Here is a 19,749-nt window from a genome sequence, read left to right on the forward strand (position 1 = left end):
ACAACGGGAGAAACAATGAGTGCTAAAAAAAAAAGAAAAAAAAAAAAAGAGGTATTTTGTGAGAATAGCAATACTACAAAACACGCAACACACTTTTGCATAGAAAAGAAACTGCAGCCATGCTAAACGACTGACTGCCAGAATAATTGGTTAAATATGTGGCTTAAAAAAATAATAAAAAAAATTAGTTTTGAAGCCTGAGTTGCCTCTATTTTAGCTTTTCTCTTTTTTTTTCTAAATTTGCTTTTTCAATTCAAATTCAAAAACTAGCACATTGTAATTCAATATACATTTCTTTGTCCTAATAAATGTTGAAATTCAAAGATAAAAAACATAGTTTCCTTGTTCCCATTTGGATACCTGTTGGATTCACATTTATCACCAGGGTAATGATTTTAGTAATATTGTAACTTAAAGTAGCTTATTTTGGGCATATTTTATTTTGAACCATTCATTTTTCTCTCTAATTAGAGCTAGTAATTTTAATCATCATTGAATTTAAAGCAAAATTTGGTTTGGAACTTAATAAATGATAATTCACACAATATCTGTGCAGAATCTACATTTTCTGTTTCAATTAAATATTTTTTCATCTTCAAATTTGAATAAAAAATTAAATTTCTAACAGCTTTTAGCATCTATTGGAATTAATAAAAGTATTTTGCTCTAGTAGAATGAAAATATTGTTATGATTTTAATCTTCAAAACCTTTTTTTTTTGGAGTATATGCATTAGCACTAATTATTTGATTTGGACAAGTTCTTTAGAAATTTTAGATCAACAATATTCCATTACAAAAGTGTGTAAATAAAATACATCAACTCTATTGGAATACGTTATTTATAATTTTTTTTTAATTATTGATGTTTATATGATGTTCTAAAACCAACCTGATTAAAATGACAATAGACTTTTTCATTGAAAAATCATTTGACTTTGGAACATAACTAACATATGGAAAATAACTGAGCGAAAGCTTTGAAGCATCCAAGTCCTCTCAATTACCCATAGCTGAGGCAGAGACAGATTCTTACATCCACCAGAGCTTCCGACGACTCCCAGACCGTCTAGAGAAGAATAAGCGGCATCTCTCTAAAGAACTGGGCTTTTCTCGATGGTCAGAAGGAGTTAAATAAATTACCATGCTAATTAAACTCCAGTCCTTACTATTAATGCAAAAACTCGAACAGTCTTCAGAAATGCTACGTTCCTGGTATGTTAAGCTTTTCCTTTTTCCTGGTTACTGTGGAATGGTCCTGAAGGAGAGATGCCCTTAAGTAATACATATATCTTCAAAACAAAAGTAAATTCTCCATAAAATCAATTGCATACTTACAATTAGGCTTGCAAAGTATTTTAACAGCTTTTATATGCAAAATCTCCTAATTAGTCAGATTATATAGTAGCATCATTGCCTGGAGGGGGGGAAAAAAAGTCATACCTAAAATTATTTGCCAAAATAAATGAAAAATGAGAAATTACATTATTTGTTAGACCTTGATCTCAGACCATGCCTTGGCACGAAGCAGACTGCGATACTGCTTTTCTAACGTCGGCCGCTCCTGGCACGCGGACCGCAGCCGTTTCTGCGAACAGCAGCACCTTCCGGGCACCACGTGTGCGTACGCGCGTTAAACATCCGTGGGTTTGTCTCACCCTCTCTTTTTCTCCCTTTAAACGCAAGGCTATTGGCTGAAGACGTTTGCACGCCGCCTCTCCGCGTGGTGCCCCGATTCCACTCGGCTTTGCTCTCCCGCGCGTTCCCTGCCGACAGGCGGCGCGTGCCAAAACCGCCTCTTCGTCCGGAGGTGCGATCTCGCGCCCGCCCGGGCGTTCGGTGCTCGCGTGCTGGCGACGACGGGTGGTCTTGCAGCAGCCCGGCAGCCCGATGCCGGCCGGGGCGGAAAGCTCTCCGTGGCACGCAGCTGGGACCCTTCCACCCGGCACGGCAGCGCCGGCTTGCATTGACCGTGCTGCAGTTTTCCTCAGCCGCTCCGGCGAGTGCGACGCCGTGTTGTCCCTCAGTCACCTTGACTGCAACCTGCTTCAAGCACCTTTTCATCCCAGGGTTTGTTTTGTTTTGTTGTTTTTGTTTTTTTGGTTTTTTACACATTCTGGTTTTGCGCGCGAGTATCTGGTATTTCACTCTCGTCACCTCCCAGCCCACTGCACTAAACCAGCGTTTCTGAACAAGAGCCGTCCTCGGTCTCAGACCTATTAAAAAGGAAAAGTCTGTATCATGAAAGCAGACTGTTGGCCCTTCCTTTTTTTATGATTAAAGTTTGCTATTGTTTTATAGATAAAGCAGACAGAAAAAACGCATTTTTCGCCTGTACGTTAGTCACAGTCCGCCTGTCACTAACGAGAGGTTTGTGGCCGTGTACACGAGTAGGACATCAAAACGCACACGGAGAAAACGATTATTTTTCTTCTTCCGCAGCCTCCGCACCCCAAGGTGGGATCACGCAGATAGGCACCTCATTAACTCGCCGTGTAGCGCGCAACGAGCCCCGGGGACGTCTGGGCGCCCCCGCAGCTGGAGAGGCACGGCTGCCCCTCGGCTGCCCAGCGGAAATCCCTGGAGGAACCGAGCCCCAAACCGCGAGGAACTGCCCCATCTCAGCTTTGGCATCTTCACGGCGTCAGACGTTTTCAGCCAAGCTCCCGGCAGCGCCCAAGGTGCCCCTGGTCCTTCACCATCAGCTCTTGCAAAGCACGACTGGCGGAGGAGTGATTAAAAGAAACTGGGATGGTTACTCACAGCTTCTTTCACCAAACACACACACACATATATATAAAAAAGACTAACAAAAGGCAGTGGCATTAATAGTGTTTTTATGTGGACTCTTTGGAGCTCCAAGTGTTGCTATTGTAGGAAACGCAGCTGACATTTATTTTTGTTATGATGGTCAGGACCGAAGTTCAATATCAGGAGGAACTGCTGCAGAGTTACGGTCTCTCCTGATGCATCTATTGGCCTGCTTTTATCTACAGCTCTCTCAAGTTCCCATCTCGCTCCTTTATCTTGTCTTGGCAATAGCACTGAATATTGATAAGTAACTAAATGCAGACAGTTTCCCAGGTAACTTCTCATACTGAAAACCCAAATTTGCACTTTTTTGGGCACCATATGGGTCCAATTACCCATTAGCTTACAAAGAAATCAGTTGGATCCGATATTGCATTGACATTAAGGTGTACAATATGTGAGCTAAGGGTTTTTTTTTTTTTCCCTACGGGCATTTAAATTTCCTGTCAATCATAAGATAGGAAAGTTATTTTCGCTGTGCCACTGAGACTGAACTGTCATGAAGAAAACATCACAAAAAGCACAAAAAATGTACCTTTTTGATGGTACAACATGATTATCCTGATCTTATATTTTGTTGCAGTTCTATTGATTATTTTTTTTCCTTTTTTTCAGAACAAAGTTCTCACTTTGATGCTTTTCTTTGATAAAGTTATAAAGCTGTGCCAAAGATTTGAAATCTGTCATGGGACTTCTCTGTTCACAAGAATAAGTTGCAAATGATGCCCCCCATCTTAAAAAAAAAAGCTGCATGCCTCTCAATCAGCAAATATTATTCCGTGATGCTGTGACTCCGCCGTTTCTTATCTCTCCTTTCGTCTGAATTCTACTGAAATATTAAGGGGGTTTCTTGCCCACAACGCTGCAGAGACGGCGTTTGCTCCGCGTCTCGCTATCAATATTTATTCCTAGGGGACCTCGGCCGAACGCGCGCTCGCTTCCCGGCGGTCGCTCTGCTCGGAGCATCGCCCAGGCCGGTCCTGGTGCGGGAAGCGCCACCGGACACCGGGGCCCTTAAACAGCTGTCCCGGCCCCGTCTCGCTTTGGGCTGCCATCGTGCTCAGAGGACCCAGCGCAGAGATTTCACTCGTAAATCAAGGGATTTATTCTGATCTACAACAGACATGAAAATCGCTCAGCTAGAGCTCCCAGTGGAAGGGCGTTTGTAAGCGTTCCCCAGCCCCGACTTTGAGGCTGCTTCTTAGCCAACCCCCTTTTCGGAAGGGTCTCTGCCCCCCCAGCGCACGTGATCTACTTTAGCTCTTGCTAACGGGAGGGCGCCCGATAATTCGCAGCCCCCCGACCAGGGCTCCGTATTGTGCAGAAAACAAAAGCCGTACCCTACTTGACCCGAGGACCGCCTCTCAAATGCCGCGGCCATCCGCATTCACCTAATGACGAACCGCGAGGGTTTTATTCGGAAGTGCTCTTTTGAAACGTTCTCAAAAAGGAAGAAGTCTCTAACCGTAACCTCAAAATGTGCGCCTGCCATCGTGCAAAGCTGAGGACGAGGACTAGGTCTCAAATGTAACTGGAAAAAAACAGTTATGTCAGAGAAGACTTAAAAGTACGTTTCTGTTTCACCTCGAGTACCAACAAGAGGGAGGGTAACTCGATCACGGTTAAACGGTGGATCTCAAAGCCACAGAGCATGGAAGATACCAACAGCTATGGGATTCCAAAGAACAGCTAGACAGCTTAGGAAAAATTAATCAAATGCATTTGACACGAAGACATGATCCCTAGCCCAGGAGGATCTCTGAAGCTGTGGATTCCCGATGCACGGAGCGCTCATGGAAAGGCAGCACGTGCCGGCTCTGTCCTCACACCCCCTTTCGGGCTCCTGCTGTTGGCCGCTGTGGGATCGCGGAGCAGCGGATCCTGGTGCAAACCCGTACGGCTAGTCTTGTGCCTGGGCTTTGCAGCGCCTGGCGCTTGGGAACGCGCTCGGGAACGCGCTCGTGTCTTCACAACGCCATTTGTTCATTTAGAATGACGATTCCTTGCTGAAAAGCCTTCGGGAAGCAGGAAAGGCCTCAGAGCTAAGAAAATCTGCGCGTCCCATTACCTGATATTCAACATGTGATTGATGGGGTGAGCGAACAGGCTGGGAAAACCTTTATAGACCAGCAACAGCGACCCCTTTGCGACCAGCGCTCAGAGTCCTCCCTGCAGGTCCCCTTGCAAAGGCAGGCTGGTGGCTGGGTCAGGTATTGTTTATAGCAGTTTGTTTCCACGAACGCAGGAGAAACCAGGTGATAGGAGACACTTCATTTGCTTGCAGCTCCAGCCCTCTTCCAGGTGGCCCCCAACTCGGAAAGCACTCGCACCTCCGCACGGGAAGGAGCTGCCCGTTCGCCGCGCAGGATCTTCAGCTCCATCAGTGCTGCCAGCAGCCAGGACCGCTGCCTCCGCCTTGCTCAGCTCCGGGGGAACGCGTGCTGCTGGCCGGGCTGCTGCAGACGAGCGTCGCGTGCAAACGGACACGGCTTTGCTCTTGGAGCCTTTCCCGTTCCGACGGCGGAGAACAAGCGTCACTCGCCCCGTTGCTGTGGATGGGTTTAACACACACGAACCCTCACCAGAAGCCAGACAAGCCGTTCTGGCCTGTGTTTCCTGCAGCGCTCTCGGCACGCTGAGCAGCAGGGAGGTTGCACTATTCCCTTCCCTGCACCTTGCAAGCTAGCTGCAGGATACAACCCTGGGCAAGAGCAAATAAGTGCTAGCTCCCCCCTGCTAATCAAGAACTGTGTGCAGGGGACAGCAGCCTCCTTATGCCTTAAATAACTTTGCCATGAACAAAATGATGGGTTTTTTTAATGTGAAAATAAAATACCTACAAGCTAGAGTCCTGCAGAACTTGCTTTTCATCCACACTCTGCTGAAGCACACAGCTCATTTGCAGAGGGCACTTGCAGGAGGGATATTGCTGATGGGAACCCAACCTCCCACATCACTCATTACCTCAAATGCTGGCAGTGTCCAGTAGCAAAGAGAAGCTTGTGCCATGATTTTATCCCTGAATTATCTAAAACCATGACACAGTTCTTTCTCCCTGGACAGGTCATGCCCTGAAACAAGGCTGCGTGATGCCCGCACAGTCATCAGCAAAGTGCAAGTGAAATAACTTTGAAACGCGTTCCTCTGGAAAGGACAAGAAAAAACTCACTTGGACTTCAATCCTCAGCCTACGTATTGAAAGCAAAAGCCATATCACTTGTCTACCAGAAGCAATGTATACTGCGTGAGTATTTATGCTGTGTATAACAGTCTTTCTTGCAGCAAAGTATTATTAATGTTGCAAGCGGTTTTAACCATATGCATAGCTCTCAAAAAAAGAAAGTGAACCTTGAAGTTCTTAGATGAAGACTGTATTTATCATCTTCAGCGCAAACGCCATTAAAACACAAATTCTCAAGCTCTCTCATCTGTCATACCCGTGATTCAGTCAGCTCGATGTTACATGATTTGCATAAAAATCATAATCCATCCACTTAAACTCTCACATTTTAATGTAAGACTATAAAAAATATTATTGGACTGACCACGCACATTCCCCAGAGAATTAAATCCCACATAAATCCTCCCATGTGGCCATTTGGCAGAAGCTAGATCAAAAACAGCGAAGCCCGGGTTTTCCGTTGTCGGTGGCTCGTGGGACAGCGGGGCCGCGGAAGAGCCGTGTCCGCTCGCCGGGCAGAGCGCGTCCGCAGCGGCTCCTGGGACGGCGCTGGACCACGCCGAGGCCATTTCCCTCCGCGAAGCCGGCGGTTCTTCTTTGCGTCTTGAGCGCTTCTTCTGACTCCAGCGAGCTGAAACGCAGCCCGTTCTTGGAGACGCGCGACCCTTGCCGCGGGCTGCCTGCCCTTTGCCGTTATCTGCTGGAGACGGGACGACAAAAGCAGCGTCAGCAGGAGAGCGTACCGGGGATACGGCGCCTTCTCCACAAAAGGCGGGCGGTTCAGCGATGAAATTGCAGAAGTCGAGCTGTTTTACGGAGTGTTTTGTTGGCGTCGCTGCCAGGTGCGACCGGGCTCGTAAATCGCGGTTTTGGCTCGGTCTGCCGGAGCAACGCGGGCAGGAACACGACACGGCTCCAGCGCGGGCTTGGGGCTGCCCTGCCAGCGCCCAGGGACGCTCCGCTCGCCGCCTCCCCTCCCCACGCGCGGGGAGCCTCATCGCGGGCGCGGCGCTGCCGCCGCCGCCGCCGCGCGCCCGCGCTCTCCCCTCCTCGGGCTTCGCCCTTCCCCGCCGTCGTGCCGCTTCCACCACTGCAAGCGAGGCACGCAAATTAGCAACGCTCAACGTTTTCAACCTGACTTCACACTTCTTGGTGAATCCTGCGAAATCTCTATGCTTCTTCATTGACAGCCGCTCACAAAGAGCGTGTGCGAAATAACCGCGGAGGCGGCGGCGAAGCAAAACGTGAAGTTGTAATAATTCAGCTGTAAAAGTCTCTACTGTGCATGGAGGCAGCAGACTCCTTTTAAAAAACTCAGATATACTGTAGCTCTACAAATCCAGGATCGTCTAAGAAACAGGAAAATGAATGTTTCAGTGCTGCCAGAGCCATGTGACTAATTATTAGCCTTTTAAGCTTTCTAATAATTTTTTCCATTTAATAATAATGGCTTATGCACATTATAATCATGTCTCACTCAAATGCATTATGGCTTTTTTTAACTAAGCTCTTAAAGCTAGGCTTTTGTTAAACTTCAGCTGAAAAATAACTTTAAAAATATCTTGCAATTTAATTTTCTGGATCTGCACTGTCAAATCTACTGAAAACAAAAAAGCACATAAAGCAGTCATAGCTTCTGTTGTCGAAAGTGAAAACTGGTACGGCTGTTTACAGAACTTCAGAGATGTACACAGCAAGCGTCTCACTTAAGTGAGCAAACAATAAAACTGCAATAACTGCACTGTCCCATATGTTTCCATTCAGATATCGATAAGAATGTTATCGCGCTTCGGAGACATTGATTCATTACGTTATGGAGTAGAAATAAAAAAAATTCTTGATGGAAGCTCTTAATATGAATTCACTCCATGTTATGTGTATTAAAGGAATTTCAACCCATCAGGAACTAATCACATTTCATTTTCTATTTTATTTTTTCTTACGGTCAACACATCAGCACAGCTGAGGTGTGTGATAATCAAAGTCTTCTTCATGGTTGAATAAATTTAATACTCTTGCTTCATCAGTGCAGCGTATTAAGAAGTCCCTTGACATATTTAGCTTGATTGTTTAAGGCATTACACTACAGCCATGGTATTACAGATTTCACATACAATATGGGGGGGCCTTTGCTTTCATTTATCAGTAACACGACATTGAAAATTGGATTGAAATAAGTTTCTTTGAGGAAAAAAACCCCAGTTGATAAAGTCATAATGCAATCTCCACAACATAAGTGGAGAAATAAATGAACATTATTTTGGTATTTGTAATAGTAGCTAGCACAAATAATACAGGTATTTTGAGCTGTAAATAAATAATTCAACAACATAATGTAATCTGAAATAGATATTGTTTTCTAAACAAACAAGTTAAAAACAGTTCCAGTATGTTTAAAATATTAACTTGCTTTTTTGTGACATACCTTAATGTGTATTAAAATACACGGTCTGCTCCTATAATTCCATGTGCTATTTCAGCTTGAATTATGCCTTTCTCTTCCTTTTACATATATATATATATGTATATATGTATTTTTTTTTTAAGTCAACAGATATTTCTGCTTATTTGGCATGGAAGAGCCAAAGAATTGGGGCTGACTGGAAACCTTCAGGCCAGTCCCCAGTGGCACGACCAGCCAGGATGCACCACGGGGGAAGGAGCCACGAAGGACTTCCAGCATTGCAAAAGACCAGGGCACGAGTTAAGGAGGAACGAACCCAGATCTCCAGAGTCAAAGAGAGGGAAAGGGGAGACTGACAGCATTCCCAAGTGTCGGGAAAGCACGGAGGTGAGGTATATCAAGTCTTATCGCTGTTTGTTCTTGTACTAATTATTTAACCTTAACTTGTTTTTGTGTGTGGTCTATTCCTTTCTCCATTAAGTGAATTAGAAATAAAGCATTTATTTCACCTGTAAAAGGCAGCACTACTTGAGAAAGCCAGACCAGCTTCTGAAGTTGTCCTCTGACAACCTGTAGAGCCTTAGAAAATTATTTAAGGATTGGTTTATGATTCCTCTCCCACCTCCCCCAGTAAAGGGGACATAGCAGTGAGACAGTTAATTAAATAGATATGTGAAAAGTGGCTTGGAATACTGACCTGGGCATAGTTTTATAGAAGATATTAATAAGAAATAAGATCAGCTTACTATGAGACCAAAGGTGAAGTGAAACATTTTCTCAGAGTTTGGTCCAATTCTTCTCAGAACCTACTTGAACTCCCCCCTTGCAAATTGGGAAATTTAAGAAAAGTGAAAAGGGAATTAAACATTCAGAATTCAATAAGGATAAGGACTCAGTGTGCTAAAGACATACAATGGAAATAGTCCAAAATTCACACTAACATTCTGGCACAGTGAAAGTACTTGCTATGGAAACGGATGGGACTTTCATGAACTTTGTCATGATCTTGGTTCTCTCCAGTAGAAACCCCATAGAAAAACCTCTTTAAAGAGAAAGGATTTTTTTAAAACACCATCCTACCTCTCCGTTGAGGTATAACCGCCTCCAGAGGGTGAAGTCCTTCAAAAAAACTACTTTTAACAATACATAATCACCATCAGAAAGGTCGGGTCACTCTGAGACATCCTGAAGACATTATGTTTCACCAGCTTGAGTAGGCTGTGAGAAATGCTCTTCTGCTAAGCATATTTCAGATTTTGCATCTCTTTTATTATCAAGGCTCCTCACGTCCCTGGTACAATTTCTGGCTAATATCAGCAAAGGCAGGAGGGTGTCAGCCTCAGCATGAAAGAGCAATAGACTTGAAAGCTAGGCTCTGATGGAGGAAGATAAAGGTTCCCATTTGCCATCAGCCTGATTCAGGGCAGGTGGCACAAATGAGGAAAACCACTTCCCACCCAGCGCCACCTCGAAGTAAAGAAAGCCCTAGAAAGACCCTATTCTGCAGCTGTATCTAAAGCATTTAACCAATTCCCATCAAACTAATGCATGTCTCTTGTTCCTCTCCCAGTCAGAAATCCTATGCTCCTGGGGATTCCTAAGGAAGGACTTCCCCAACAAAATGACCACTGACCCAGAGGAGTGGAAGGTACCAAATGAATTTTTGGCGATGGACTCAAGGTCATTGCAGAAACTTGTTGACCTGCGGTCTCCAAGGAAGCAGAACTCCTAGACGTTCACAAGAATCCACACTTCTAATTAACTTCAAGCAGCCAATTTAACCAAGTTAGCTGTTAGACAACTTGAACAACTTTAGGCAGAAAAATGTCAGACATTTGGTCCCTGCTGGGCACAGTTACATCTAAATTAGAAAACATTAAAGTAAAAACTGTTGATTTTCTTGTTAAGGGTTTCTACATTAGATGCCAGAACACAATTGGGGTAAAAAGTCTTCAACAGCATTGAAGACAAAATCTGTGAGCCTAAAGCAAATGCCCAGGTCTATAATAAATTAAAATGAAACCTCTCTGTTAAAGGCCAGGTTGCAACTTATATGAAATTCAATTAAAGTTAAAAGATCTATTTTCCAGGTCTTGCTAATAGAGCACATGGTAATGACCCTGCCTCAATACTTCAAACTTGCTTTGGGATATATTCAAGGGTGCAGATTTTCCTGTCATTAATAAATGATTTTGTATTCCAGCGAGCAGCCGGAATTGTCTCAGTCAACCTACGACTGGGAGTAAAAGGATATTGTGCTGAAGTGTCGCTTAGTATTGTTTGTCTAAGAACAGAGTTGCCCATTTTGAATCCGGTGGCCTGCTCATCCTCCGCGCGGAGGGGCCGGCTCCTGGCAGGGACGGGCAGGGGGCAGAGACGGGACTGCTGATAGACCAGCCACAGAGGTTTTCACCGCACTAACCACTTCCAGAAAGGCCAGAAGGGTCAGGAAGGTATTTCGGCCAAAAAGTCAGTGGAAATAAAGTACGTTAAACCCCCTAATTTCAGTAACATTCCCGGCCTTCTCCCTCTCCTTTTAAATGCAGGAATGCAAAGCTGTGGGCGAGTTTTGGGGCTTCACGCAGGCAGAATGCAGGGTCTGGTATCTAAATCCTTGGAAAACAGACAGCTTGGAAGGGAGAAGGGAAGTGCAAGCCTGCTGCGCAGCAGCCAGCGCGTTGCTGCAGGGATTTGAAGAGGCCGAGGAAACCCGCCGGCGTTAGTGCTGCTGGAGGTTCACATGAAGCACAGGCGGCGGCTGCACGCGCCGCTATGAAGACCAGAAGCGTGCGTGTTGACCTCAACACTCCCATAATCTAACCGAAAGCAGCCGTTTATGTCCGCTATATCAGCTCTGCATTGCTGGCTTTATCACCTTTGCTTCGCCAGGTCGCTTGGAGCAGGGTGCAGCCAGCTCCTCGCGGGGCGGACGAAGCCCAGGGCAGAGCAGAAAAGCTCTGCTTCATGCCCCATTACCTTCAGGTCGCTCCCCGAGCGTTCCAGTTTGATGCCATTACACAAGTGCTTTCTCACACACAGGCTTGAAAACGCAGACTCTGCCGCCCGTAGCCGTAACTCTGAGGTGTCCTAAGTTGGCATGTTGCAGGGATTTTAGCACAGCCTTGGTTTTGCTGTGTAGGCTGTGCCTAAGGCACCACCTTCCCTAAGATGATTTCTCTAAAATGCATGCTCATGCCATTCCTACATAAAATGCACTTGTGCTGAGAGCGAGAAGTTATGTGTTGTTCTTTTTTTTTAAAAAAGGAAAGATCTTGGCAGCTTGTTCATATAAGCCTCAGATAGCAGCCCAGGGGGAAAAAAAGATGTTGTGCCTCCCTCTAGAAGCGACTCTTGATTTATGAGCTGTTTTAGGGAGCCGTTGTATTCACAACATGAGCGCTATGCCCTCCAGATCTTGATATGCATACTCTCAAGTAGGAAAAAAATTCAGTGTAGGTAAAGAGAACCACGGAAGCAATGAACTGAGCTATTTTGTCCACAGGAGTCATAACTAATCCATTTCAACACTTAAGGATGAAGGAAATTCTTCCCCACTACTGTGAAATTTCATAGCACTGCTCTGGCCAGCAGTGACCAGAGACTTTCAGGACAAATTAGCTGCAAATACCATTAGGAGAGGATGATCAATGCTCTGTGCTTTCAAGGAAGATCTAATACCTACCTTTATGAAGAAATGTTTTAAATAGGTCTTGTTCCTGAAGCTACAGAAATAAAGGGTTGCCAGGGGGTTTCTCTACTCATACAAATATTTCTGAGAAAGGCTTCATTCTTCCGATAGCAAGATGGGAGGAAGCGGGACAGCTTGAAAGAAAGCACTAAAGCAGCCTGTTCAGGCTGCTTTCCTTCCCTGTCCTCCCATGGCTTAAGCACATATCAAGGGCCAAAACACTTGCTGTGTTCTCGCAGCACAAAACCAGTCAAAACACACCACGCGGCCTGACACTGATGCACAACGCTTTGAACGCCGTGCTTGCAAAATAAAACATTTGCTATTGAGATAGTGCATTAAGCAGCTCTCAGCAAGAGACAAAGTAAGTGTGCTTCAGTTAAGGATGACACAAACCTTTGCCTTCAAGTTAAAAGGGCTATTAACTAGAATACGGAGCTTATAAAAAGATATTTATTGTTAGTATGAAGTCTATTACTATGTCATTAGTAATAATAACATACAGATAATGAATTGTACTGTTCTCCTAATGACTTGGGGGTGTGGAATCATTCTTTCTAACTTCTGTTCTTCACAAGACCACACACCAGGCAATTAATATTGTCACTTGCATACCAAAGATCCTAACCCCACTGTGATTAGAGCAAATGAATAATTTGCCATTCAGCTATACTGAGAATAAGACTAGGATATGACTGAGAACAAAATTCTTGAGTTGCAAGCTGTAATAATTAACATCCAAGGGGGAAGCAGGGGAGCAATTTAGAAGGGCCTGATCTAACATCCTCTGAAGGGGCTGGAAAGTTTCTCCTCTGCTTTTTTTTTTTGGCTTTGTATCAGACCCACCCAGGAAAAGATTCATTATTATCATTCTGTATTTTGAATAGCGGGACAACAAACTCTCTGCAAAATATTGCAGTCACCGCCACCATCAGCAGTTATGCCAGGAATCATCCAAAATGTGGGGAGAGCATCTCTGCTCAGCAGCGCTTGCACGAAAAGAGAGGCGAGGAAGGCAACGGGTAGGGCAGGGAACGCAGGCGCTGGGCAGCGAGTTGGCCGACACCACGCGTCCCGGGGTGCGGGTCGCCGTACCGCTAGCTCGCACCCCTTTCCCTTCTCCCACGTGCCGATTTTAGCACAGGTGCTGACCTTCTCCAGACACCACCAGTCTGTAACGGTTGCAGGATTTTGCGTCAGTATTTAAAAGGAAAAAAATGAGCATTACAACCTAGAGAAGCACTTTCAAATCCGATTCCTAAACCTGAGCTCCTGCAGGCGTATCCTTCAGATCTGGTAAGCATATCCTGCGACCACTGTATTTACTGGGAATTTTACTTGAAAACTGAGTTAGTTCTGAAGGACTTGGATATCTCCCGTAAATTAGCTTATAAAAAAATCAGTGAGACAGTTGCCCGAACCAGTTGTCTGTTCATCCTTCATCAAGCACTCTGCTATTTCACACCTACTGTCTCCGGGTTTCCCCTTTACTGTAATGACGATGTAGCTGTTTATTATCATGATCCACTGGCTTTTTAATGTCTGCATCTAATTAGAGGTGCAGGTAACCTTCTTTTTAGGCATAAAGCTTGCTGTTTTGTATTCTCGAGACTATCTCTCTGAAATGCCTGTGTGGTTGCCCTCGCAGGCTGGACTTGGCTCACTGGGAGGGCTCCTAACTGGAACGGGGGAGGAGATCAAGGATGCGCGTTTTCTGAACATTAGTTTCCAAATGGACCCTGCAGTGTCGGATATGGCCCATAAACCCCCAAATCGCCCGAGGCGACGTACACGCGGAGCCGTGTCCCTCTCGTGGCGCCTGGGGCGCCCGGCTGCGCCGTGGGGCTGGGGTAAGGATGCGCCCCGTGCTGCCGCAGTGAGAGCGAGCGTCAGTACATGACGAGCCAAGGTCCCCTTTAAGTCACTATTTCAATGCTTTGGGGTTTTATGGTCCTTTTCAATGCTGTGCTGTGACCTGTAGTCACTGGTGATGTCCTCAATACAAAAGCACCTAGACAACTCTAATGGTGGCTGGAACAGCAAGGAGTGACATTATAGCACTTACCAGTACTTACTGGGAATATTATGCCTCAAACATCTCACAACATTCACTTTGAGACACTGCTAGCACTGGCTTCTCTCCACCCCTTCCAGATTATTTTGCAGTTTGATCAGACAGAACATTTATGTCCAATCTGGAATAGTTTTCACAGAAGTGAAAGCAGGCACAGACTGTTTCAAATTTGATTTCGGTTTTCCCTAATCACCTGGTTCAAGTTTTACTTGTTTAAAGCCATGGCCAAGAGTGCTTCAGAACCAATTTTTTTTGACATCCAAACTACCAAGGGGATTAGAGACCCGAATACAATTTTCCTCTATAGTTAATGGCTACACAGGACACCATTTAGCCTTACTCTGAAGTATAATTGCTGCTCTTTCTTTCCACAGATGGATTGACACAGAATTACTCCCTATTACAAAGTCACACTTGACAAATGAATTGAAGCAACTCTTATGCAGGCTCGTGACTACTCTGAAAGAAAAGGCCTTGCGAGCAGGACCTGGCTTCGTGATCTGGACCTCATTTCTCTCTTGGTATCTCGACGCTGAGCAGAAATCGCGGCGCTCTCCGGAGAACGTCTCTCTCGAGAGAGAGCCAGACTCATTCTGCCCCTTCCTTCTCGAGCTCCGGTTTTAAAAGGATGATGCTGGTAAACAGGAGACTGGTTCCCGATGCCACAACTCTGGCAGTGGGCTTAATTCTCTGCAGGAGACTCTGTGGAGGAAAGTAAATGGTGTGCATGCACATATTTTATTTTTATTGCGCCTACTCTGAATAACGATAAATTCCAAATCTCTATAAAAATACTTTATTCCCATTTACCAGCACAGTTTCCCCCCTTTTGCTTTAGGAATTCCTTTTCTCTGCTCTATTCTGATATTTGGCTTAAGCATCCTAGGTTTTGCGTTGCCTCCTTTGTCAACGGTTTGCTCCTGCTCTTTGTTACAGTTTTAGATAAGTGTGGCTTTGGAAAGATGAGATGCTTTTAGGAACTCTTCTGCTGGTGATTTTGCTTTTACCATTTGCAAAAACATTTTATAGACACAAACAGCACATTAGCCAAGTGATGTTGTTATCACCGTTTCTCTAGGTCTGCGCTTGGCTCCCGTGTTAGCATTGCACAGGTTTGCTTCCAGAGGAAGGAGCAGAGCGGGACCTTGCGTTGTTGGGCTCTTTTTGTTTTGTGTTTTTTTAAGAGGCAGCTACATATGGCAGTTGATCACACGCATGAGCTGAGCTATGTGTATGCCAGTTTGCTGGGTAGTCGGCCCAAATTTGGGGCTTTATGTGCCATTCATTTTACTCAGACCTCACTGACAACACTAGGAGTTGTGCATGCAAATGATGACAAGATATCACCTCCATCAAGGATGATTGCTAGCTGTAATTGCCCAAGTGAAAATACAAGCAGCCAAGCTGAAAGCTCTCTCAAAGAAAGGCCGGATCTGCATAGCCTGGCAGTGGAATCCCATTAGGCTGTAACAAAACCACATGGCTGGAACATCTTGTCTTAACTTATTTGTAACAATATTTCTTTCTTTGAGGATACAAAAGAAATGTGTTTTTATTGCTGGAAGGGATTCTCGGGAGTTACTTCCTCCTGCCTCAGGTGGGAAGAAATCCCATTTTCAATTGCAGCTTATTTATGTTAATAGTGGGGTTTGGATTTTTTAAAACAGCACTTCCTCATAGCTATAGGCTAGCATTTGCAAACAAGGGCGTCTCCAGTCAGGTACCTAAAATCTATATTTATCATACACTGTCTTACCTTTTCAAGGCAAGTTAAATACTTACCATGCTACCTCTTTATGGTGTTTCAAATGTAGGAAACGGTGTTTGTGCACTCAGCCTAACGAATTTTACAAGTGAATTTTTATAAATACCATTTTTGTTCTTCAATGTTTTAAATGGAAAATGAGAAGCTGATGAATAATAATAAAGCAAAACAAACCCAAACCAAGCCAGCTAAAGCACTGAATTGGAAAATATCACATACACACCAGTTTTGACCAGCTGTGGTCAACGGCAGGCCATCTGGCCCAGGAGGCGCTGGAACATGAGGCTCCGGCGAAGGCAGCCGAGCTGGGCTCCGTCCTGCTCGTGCGCTCGGGTCCCGCTGGTGGTTTGTTCCTTCACGGGGGCCCCAGCTTAGCCAAAGCAGTGAGTGGCATCACACGAAATGCTTCCTAGATGGTGGTGCTGCAACCGGAAACCGCCGTAGGCTGGGGAAGGCCCGGAGTTCAGATTGACCATCTCCTGGTCAAGCTCCTGGAGCACCCAGTTGTTTTACAGCAAGTCAGTATCAAGAATGGTGATCCGTGGTTTTACCTGTGACCCAAATAACACAGCAAAGGAAGCAGTGTCTGGTTCTGAATCTCAGCAATAGCTAAATAAACTAACCAGATGGACGTGTAAGCGAAGGCAGGAGAATTCTGGAGAAATGTGTCTCCTGTTCCCAATCGTCCATGCTTGGCGTGGAGGGTCTGGTGAGCCCCACTGCAGGTGTGTGCCTGCACTGGTCACTGTCTGTGGAGTGCTGACCCGAGGTGGCATCGGAATGGATGTGGGCGATGGATGGCTTTGGGAAGAGCCAGAGGTGACTGTGTCTGGGAAGCCTGGGGGAACAGAGAGCAAATATGTCTGTTTTAAGGAACCTGGAATCAAGGAGCAAATAGGAAGGGTGGTAATGCAAGAACCGCCCCATAGACATCTCCCTCCTGTCCGCAAAAGCGGGACTAGAGTACACTGCGGATAAGTTTGCGCGTGACGTGCTTACTGCAGGGTATCCCAGTACGTGACAGAGGGAACACGGAGTGCTGTGGAAACGGGACCAACAGCCACGAAACACGACGCGACAGCCTTAATCAGGCCAAGCAGCGTGCTGTGGAACGTGCCCGACAGCTCAGCGCGCAGGCACTGCCCCGCGACAGCAGCGCCCGGGCGCACCGGCCCGCACCCGCGCCCGCCTGGGCGCTGCGTTTCGCGCCGGCCCGGGGAAAGGCTGCGGCGGGAGCCCCGAGTCTCCCAGCTCCGGGGCCGGGCTCCTGGGCGCAGGGCACGGCAGGGGCGGCAGCCTCTCACCGCGCGCCTCGTCCAGCAGCGTTCCCTACCGTGCTGGGAACGACTCGAAAGGCAAAACCTTATGTTTTGTTTGGAGTCACAATATTCAAACCCGTTTTTACAAACTTTCAGATTTGTGCTTTTGCCCCTTTAAAAAATGTATACTGTAAAACCTGAGATACCTTTATGGCAAGTAGCTAGGTGATAAATACTTCTATTTTATTCCCCTCAGTGTTTTTAGTTACAGTATTTATCCACTCTTTACAACTCATGGTACATTATCCAGTGTCATGAGTTTTTTTCTGACTGTCTCTTCCTACAAAAACACAAGCTACAAAAATTTTTATTTCCTGCAACACCATTCTTGTAGCTGCAAACAGGAGTGGGACAATCCTTTAAACTCCTCTGATCTCTAGGAAAGATATGTTCCCAGGGCAGCACGCCACACGGAGAAAAAGAAACATGAAATCACACAGAATTTGTACATTTCCCATGTTTCTGTGAGCATAATTTGCACAAATATTATTTGATCATGGAGAAATATCTTCGACAAGTAAACACTTGACTTAATTTTGGTCAACGTTTTGTGCAGCCTGCATGAACACAGCCTCAACTTTGCAACGAGGACAGATCCATCCTACACCATGCCCTAGCCCTTTCCTGGAAGTGGATTCGTGTTGTGACATTTTCTCTTCTTGCTACAATTTTTGTCACTGAAATGAGCTATCTGGGATTGTATTGTCTCATTTTCACATTGCCGTGCCATCCTCTGTTGACCTTTTTAATATTCAGTATTTTGAACGGTTGACCATTGCACTCCTCCTCTTCCTATTAAAAGGGGAGTCTAACCTGTTGCAAAGGACTGGGATGACCGGCCAATTGAAATGAAAAATTCTGAAAAGGTCAGATTAGTGCAGCACTCCATATATTTCACTGAATTTATTAGATATTGAGATTCATATGTCTCCTTTCTGTGACAAAGACTGTTCCAGCAGCAAAAATAAAAATAGGTGCAACATCAATCTCGTGTTATGCTAACGGCAGTGCTAGAAATATGTGGGACTGTATAATTTATCCCATTGTTATTATGGTTTTTAGCTTCTGCTTCTCTTTGCATGGATTATTATAGAAACGTAGCAGAAAGCTTAATTTACATTTGATTCAGGAATCTATTTATGGTGCCGCTCAGACTCCTGGCATTTTTGAGAGGCTCCTCAGCTATTCTCTGTCTCTAGATAAAAAGGTAAAACGCATTCAAATAGCAGACACGCATTTTTCTGCTGCTTCAGCAACTTCAGAAACATTTTCAACAACGTGTCTACATCAATGTTACCGTTATCAATGGACATCTACTGCTCATTGTCACATGCATAAACAGCGAATTTAGGTCCGGTTTAGCATATTCAGTCTGGCTGATGTGCTGGGAAGGAGAGAGAAAGTGGATAGCAACTGATGTTCAGTCTGAATCAAAACTTGATTTGATGCTATTCCAGAGCCCGGCGCTGCTGAAGAGCACGGGAAAGCGCTGAGCTAGCACAGCGGTCGGGCGCGATAGTGCCGCTTCTGCGAATTGCACACGCGTCCTTCCCGACGTCTGTGCGCGCCTGAACGGCAGCGAGAGGAGCAGCGCTCCCGGCAGACCCTGCTTGTGTGTGCGCCTCTTAGCGAAGCGAATGGCCTGCCTGAAAGCTTTCACTTACTTGTATGCTTCATCAAAGGTCAGGACTTCTGTTCCATAGCAATTGCCAGTATTTCCTGGCTTGCTTTTAAGGTTCCATGCAGAACAGAGATCATAAAAATGTTATTTGGAATTTAGTTTTGAAAATATATGTAACATTTTTTCCCCCCAGGATCAAACATTTGTCTTAATCTCTGGTTTAGGTTTTGTTTTGTTTTCTCTTCATTTCTCATTATTTCATGACATACCAGCTGTATTACTATTAATACCAGAAGCTCACTGTGGCTAACAGACCATACGATAGAATATGTGACAGCATACTTGCCATTATCTTTTGATTCATAATTTGTTTTTAAATCATTAAGGACTTCTATTAATGAGAATCGACTGAAACACTTCACATTATTTTTCCCAGATCTGTTTGAAAAACAGCAATAGAGTTAGCTATTTCTTTTACTTTTCCAAAGTACCACTTAGGATGCTAATTATAGCACTAGCTGTTTACTGTATTCTGTAAAAGTGATTCCGGGCTAAGACAAGTCGGGGTTGAAGCTCTGGTGTAATAGATGGTTTAGAAATCAAAACACAATGAATAAATATTCTTTCCATTTAAATTTACCAATTTATCAGTAGTATTGCCTGTCAGTCATAACAAATGACAGCCAGGTCGAATTTCACTTTATTTTTTTTTCCTTCTTCACAGAACCAATGTGCCTTTTCCTCGGTCTTTGGAGATTATGCACTAAAACCAAAATTGGCTTAATGACATCAGTTTTTTCAGGCTCTTAAATAGGAGTAACAGGCCTGAGTCCTTTTGCATTCCAACTGCTCAAGAAAAAGAGAAAGAACTATTCTTTGATAGTAGTT

The sequence above is a fragment of the Apteryx mantelli genome, chromosome 8 (genome assembly GCF_036417845.1).
Source record: "Apteryx mantelli isolate bAptMan1 chromosome 8, bAptMan1.hap1, whole genome shotgun sequence".
In the NCBI taxonomy this organism is placed as follows: Eukaryota; Metazoa; Chordata; class Aves; order Apterygiformes; family Apterygidae; genus Apteryx; species Apteryx mantelli.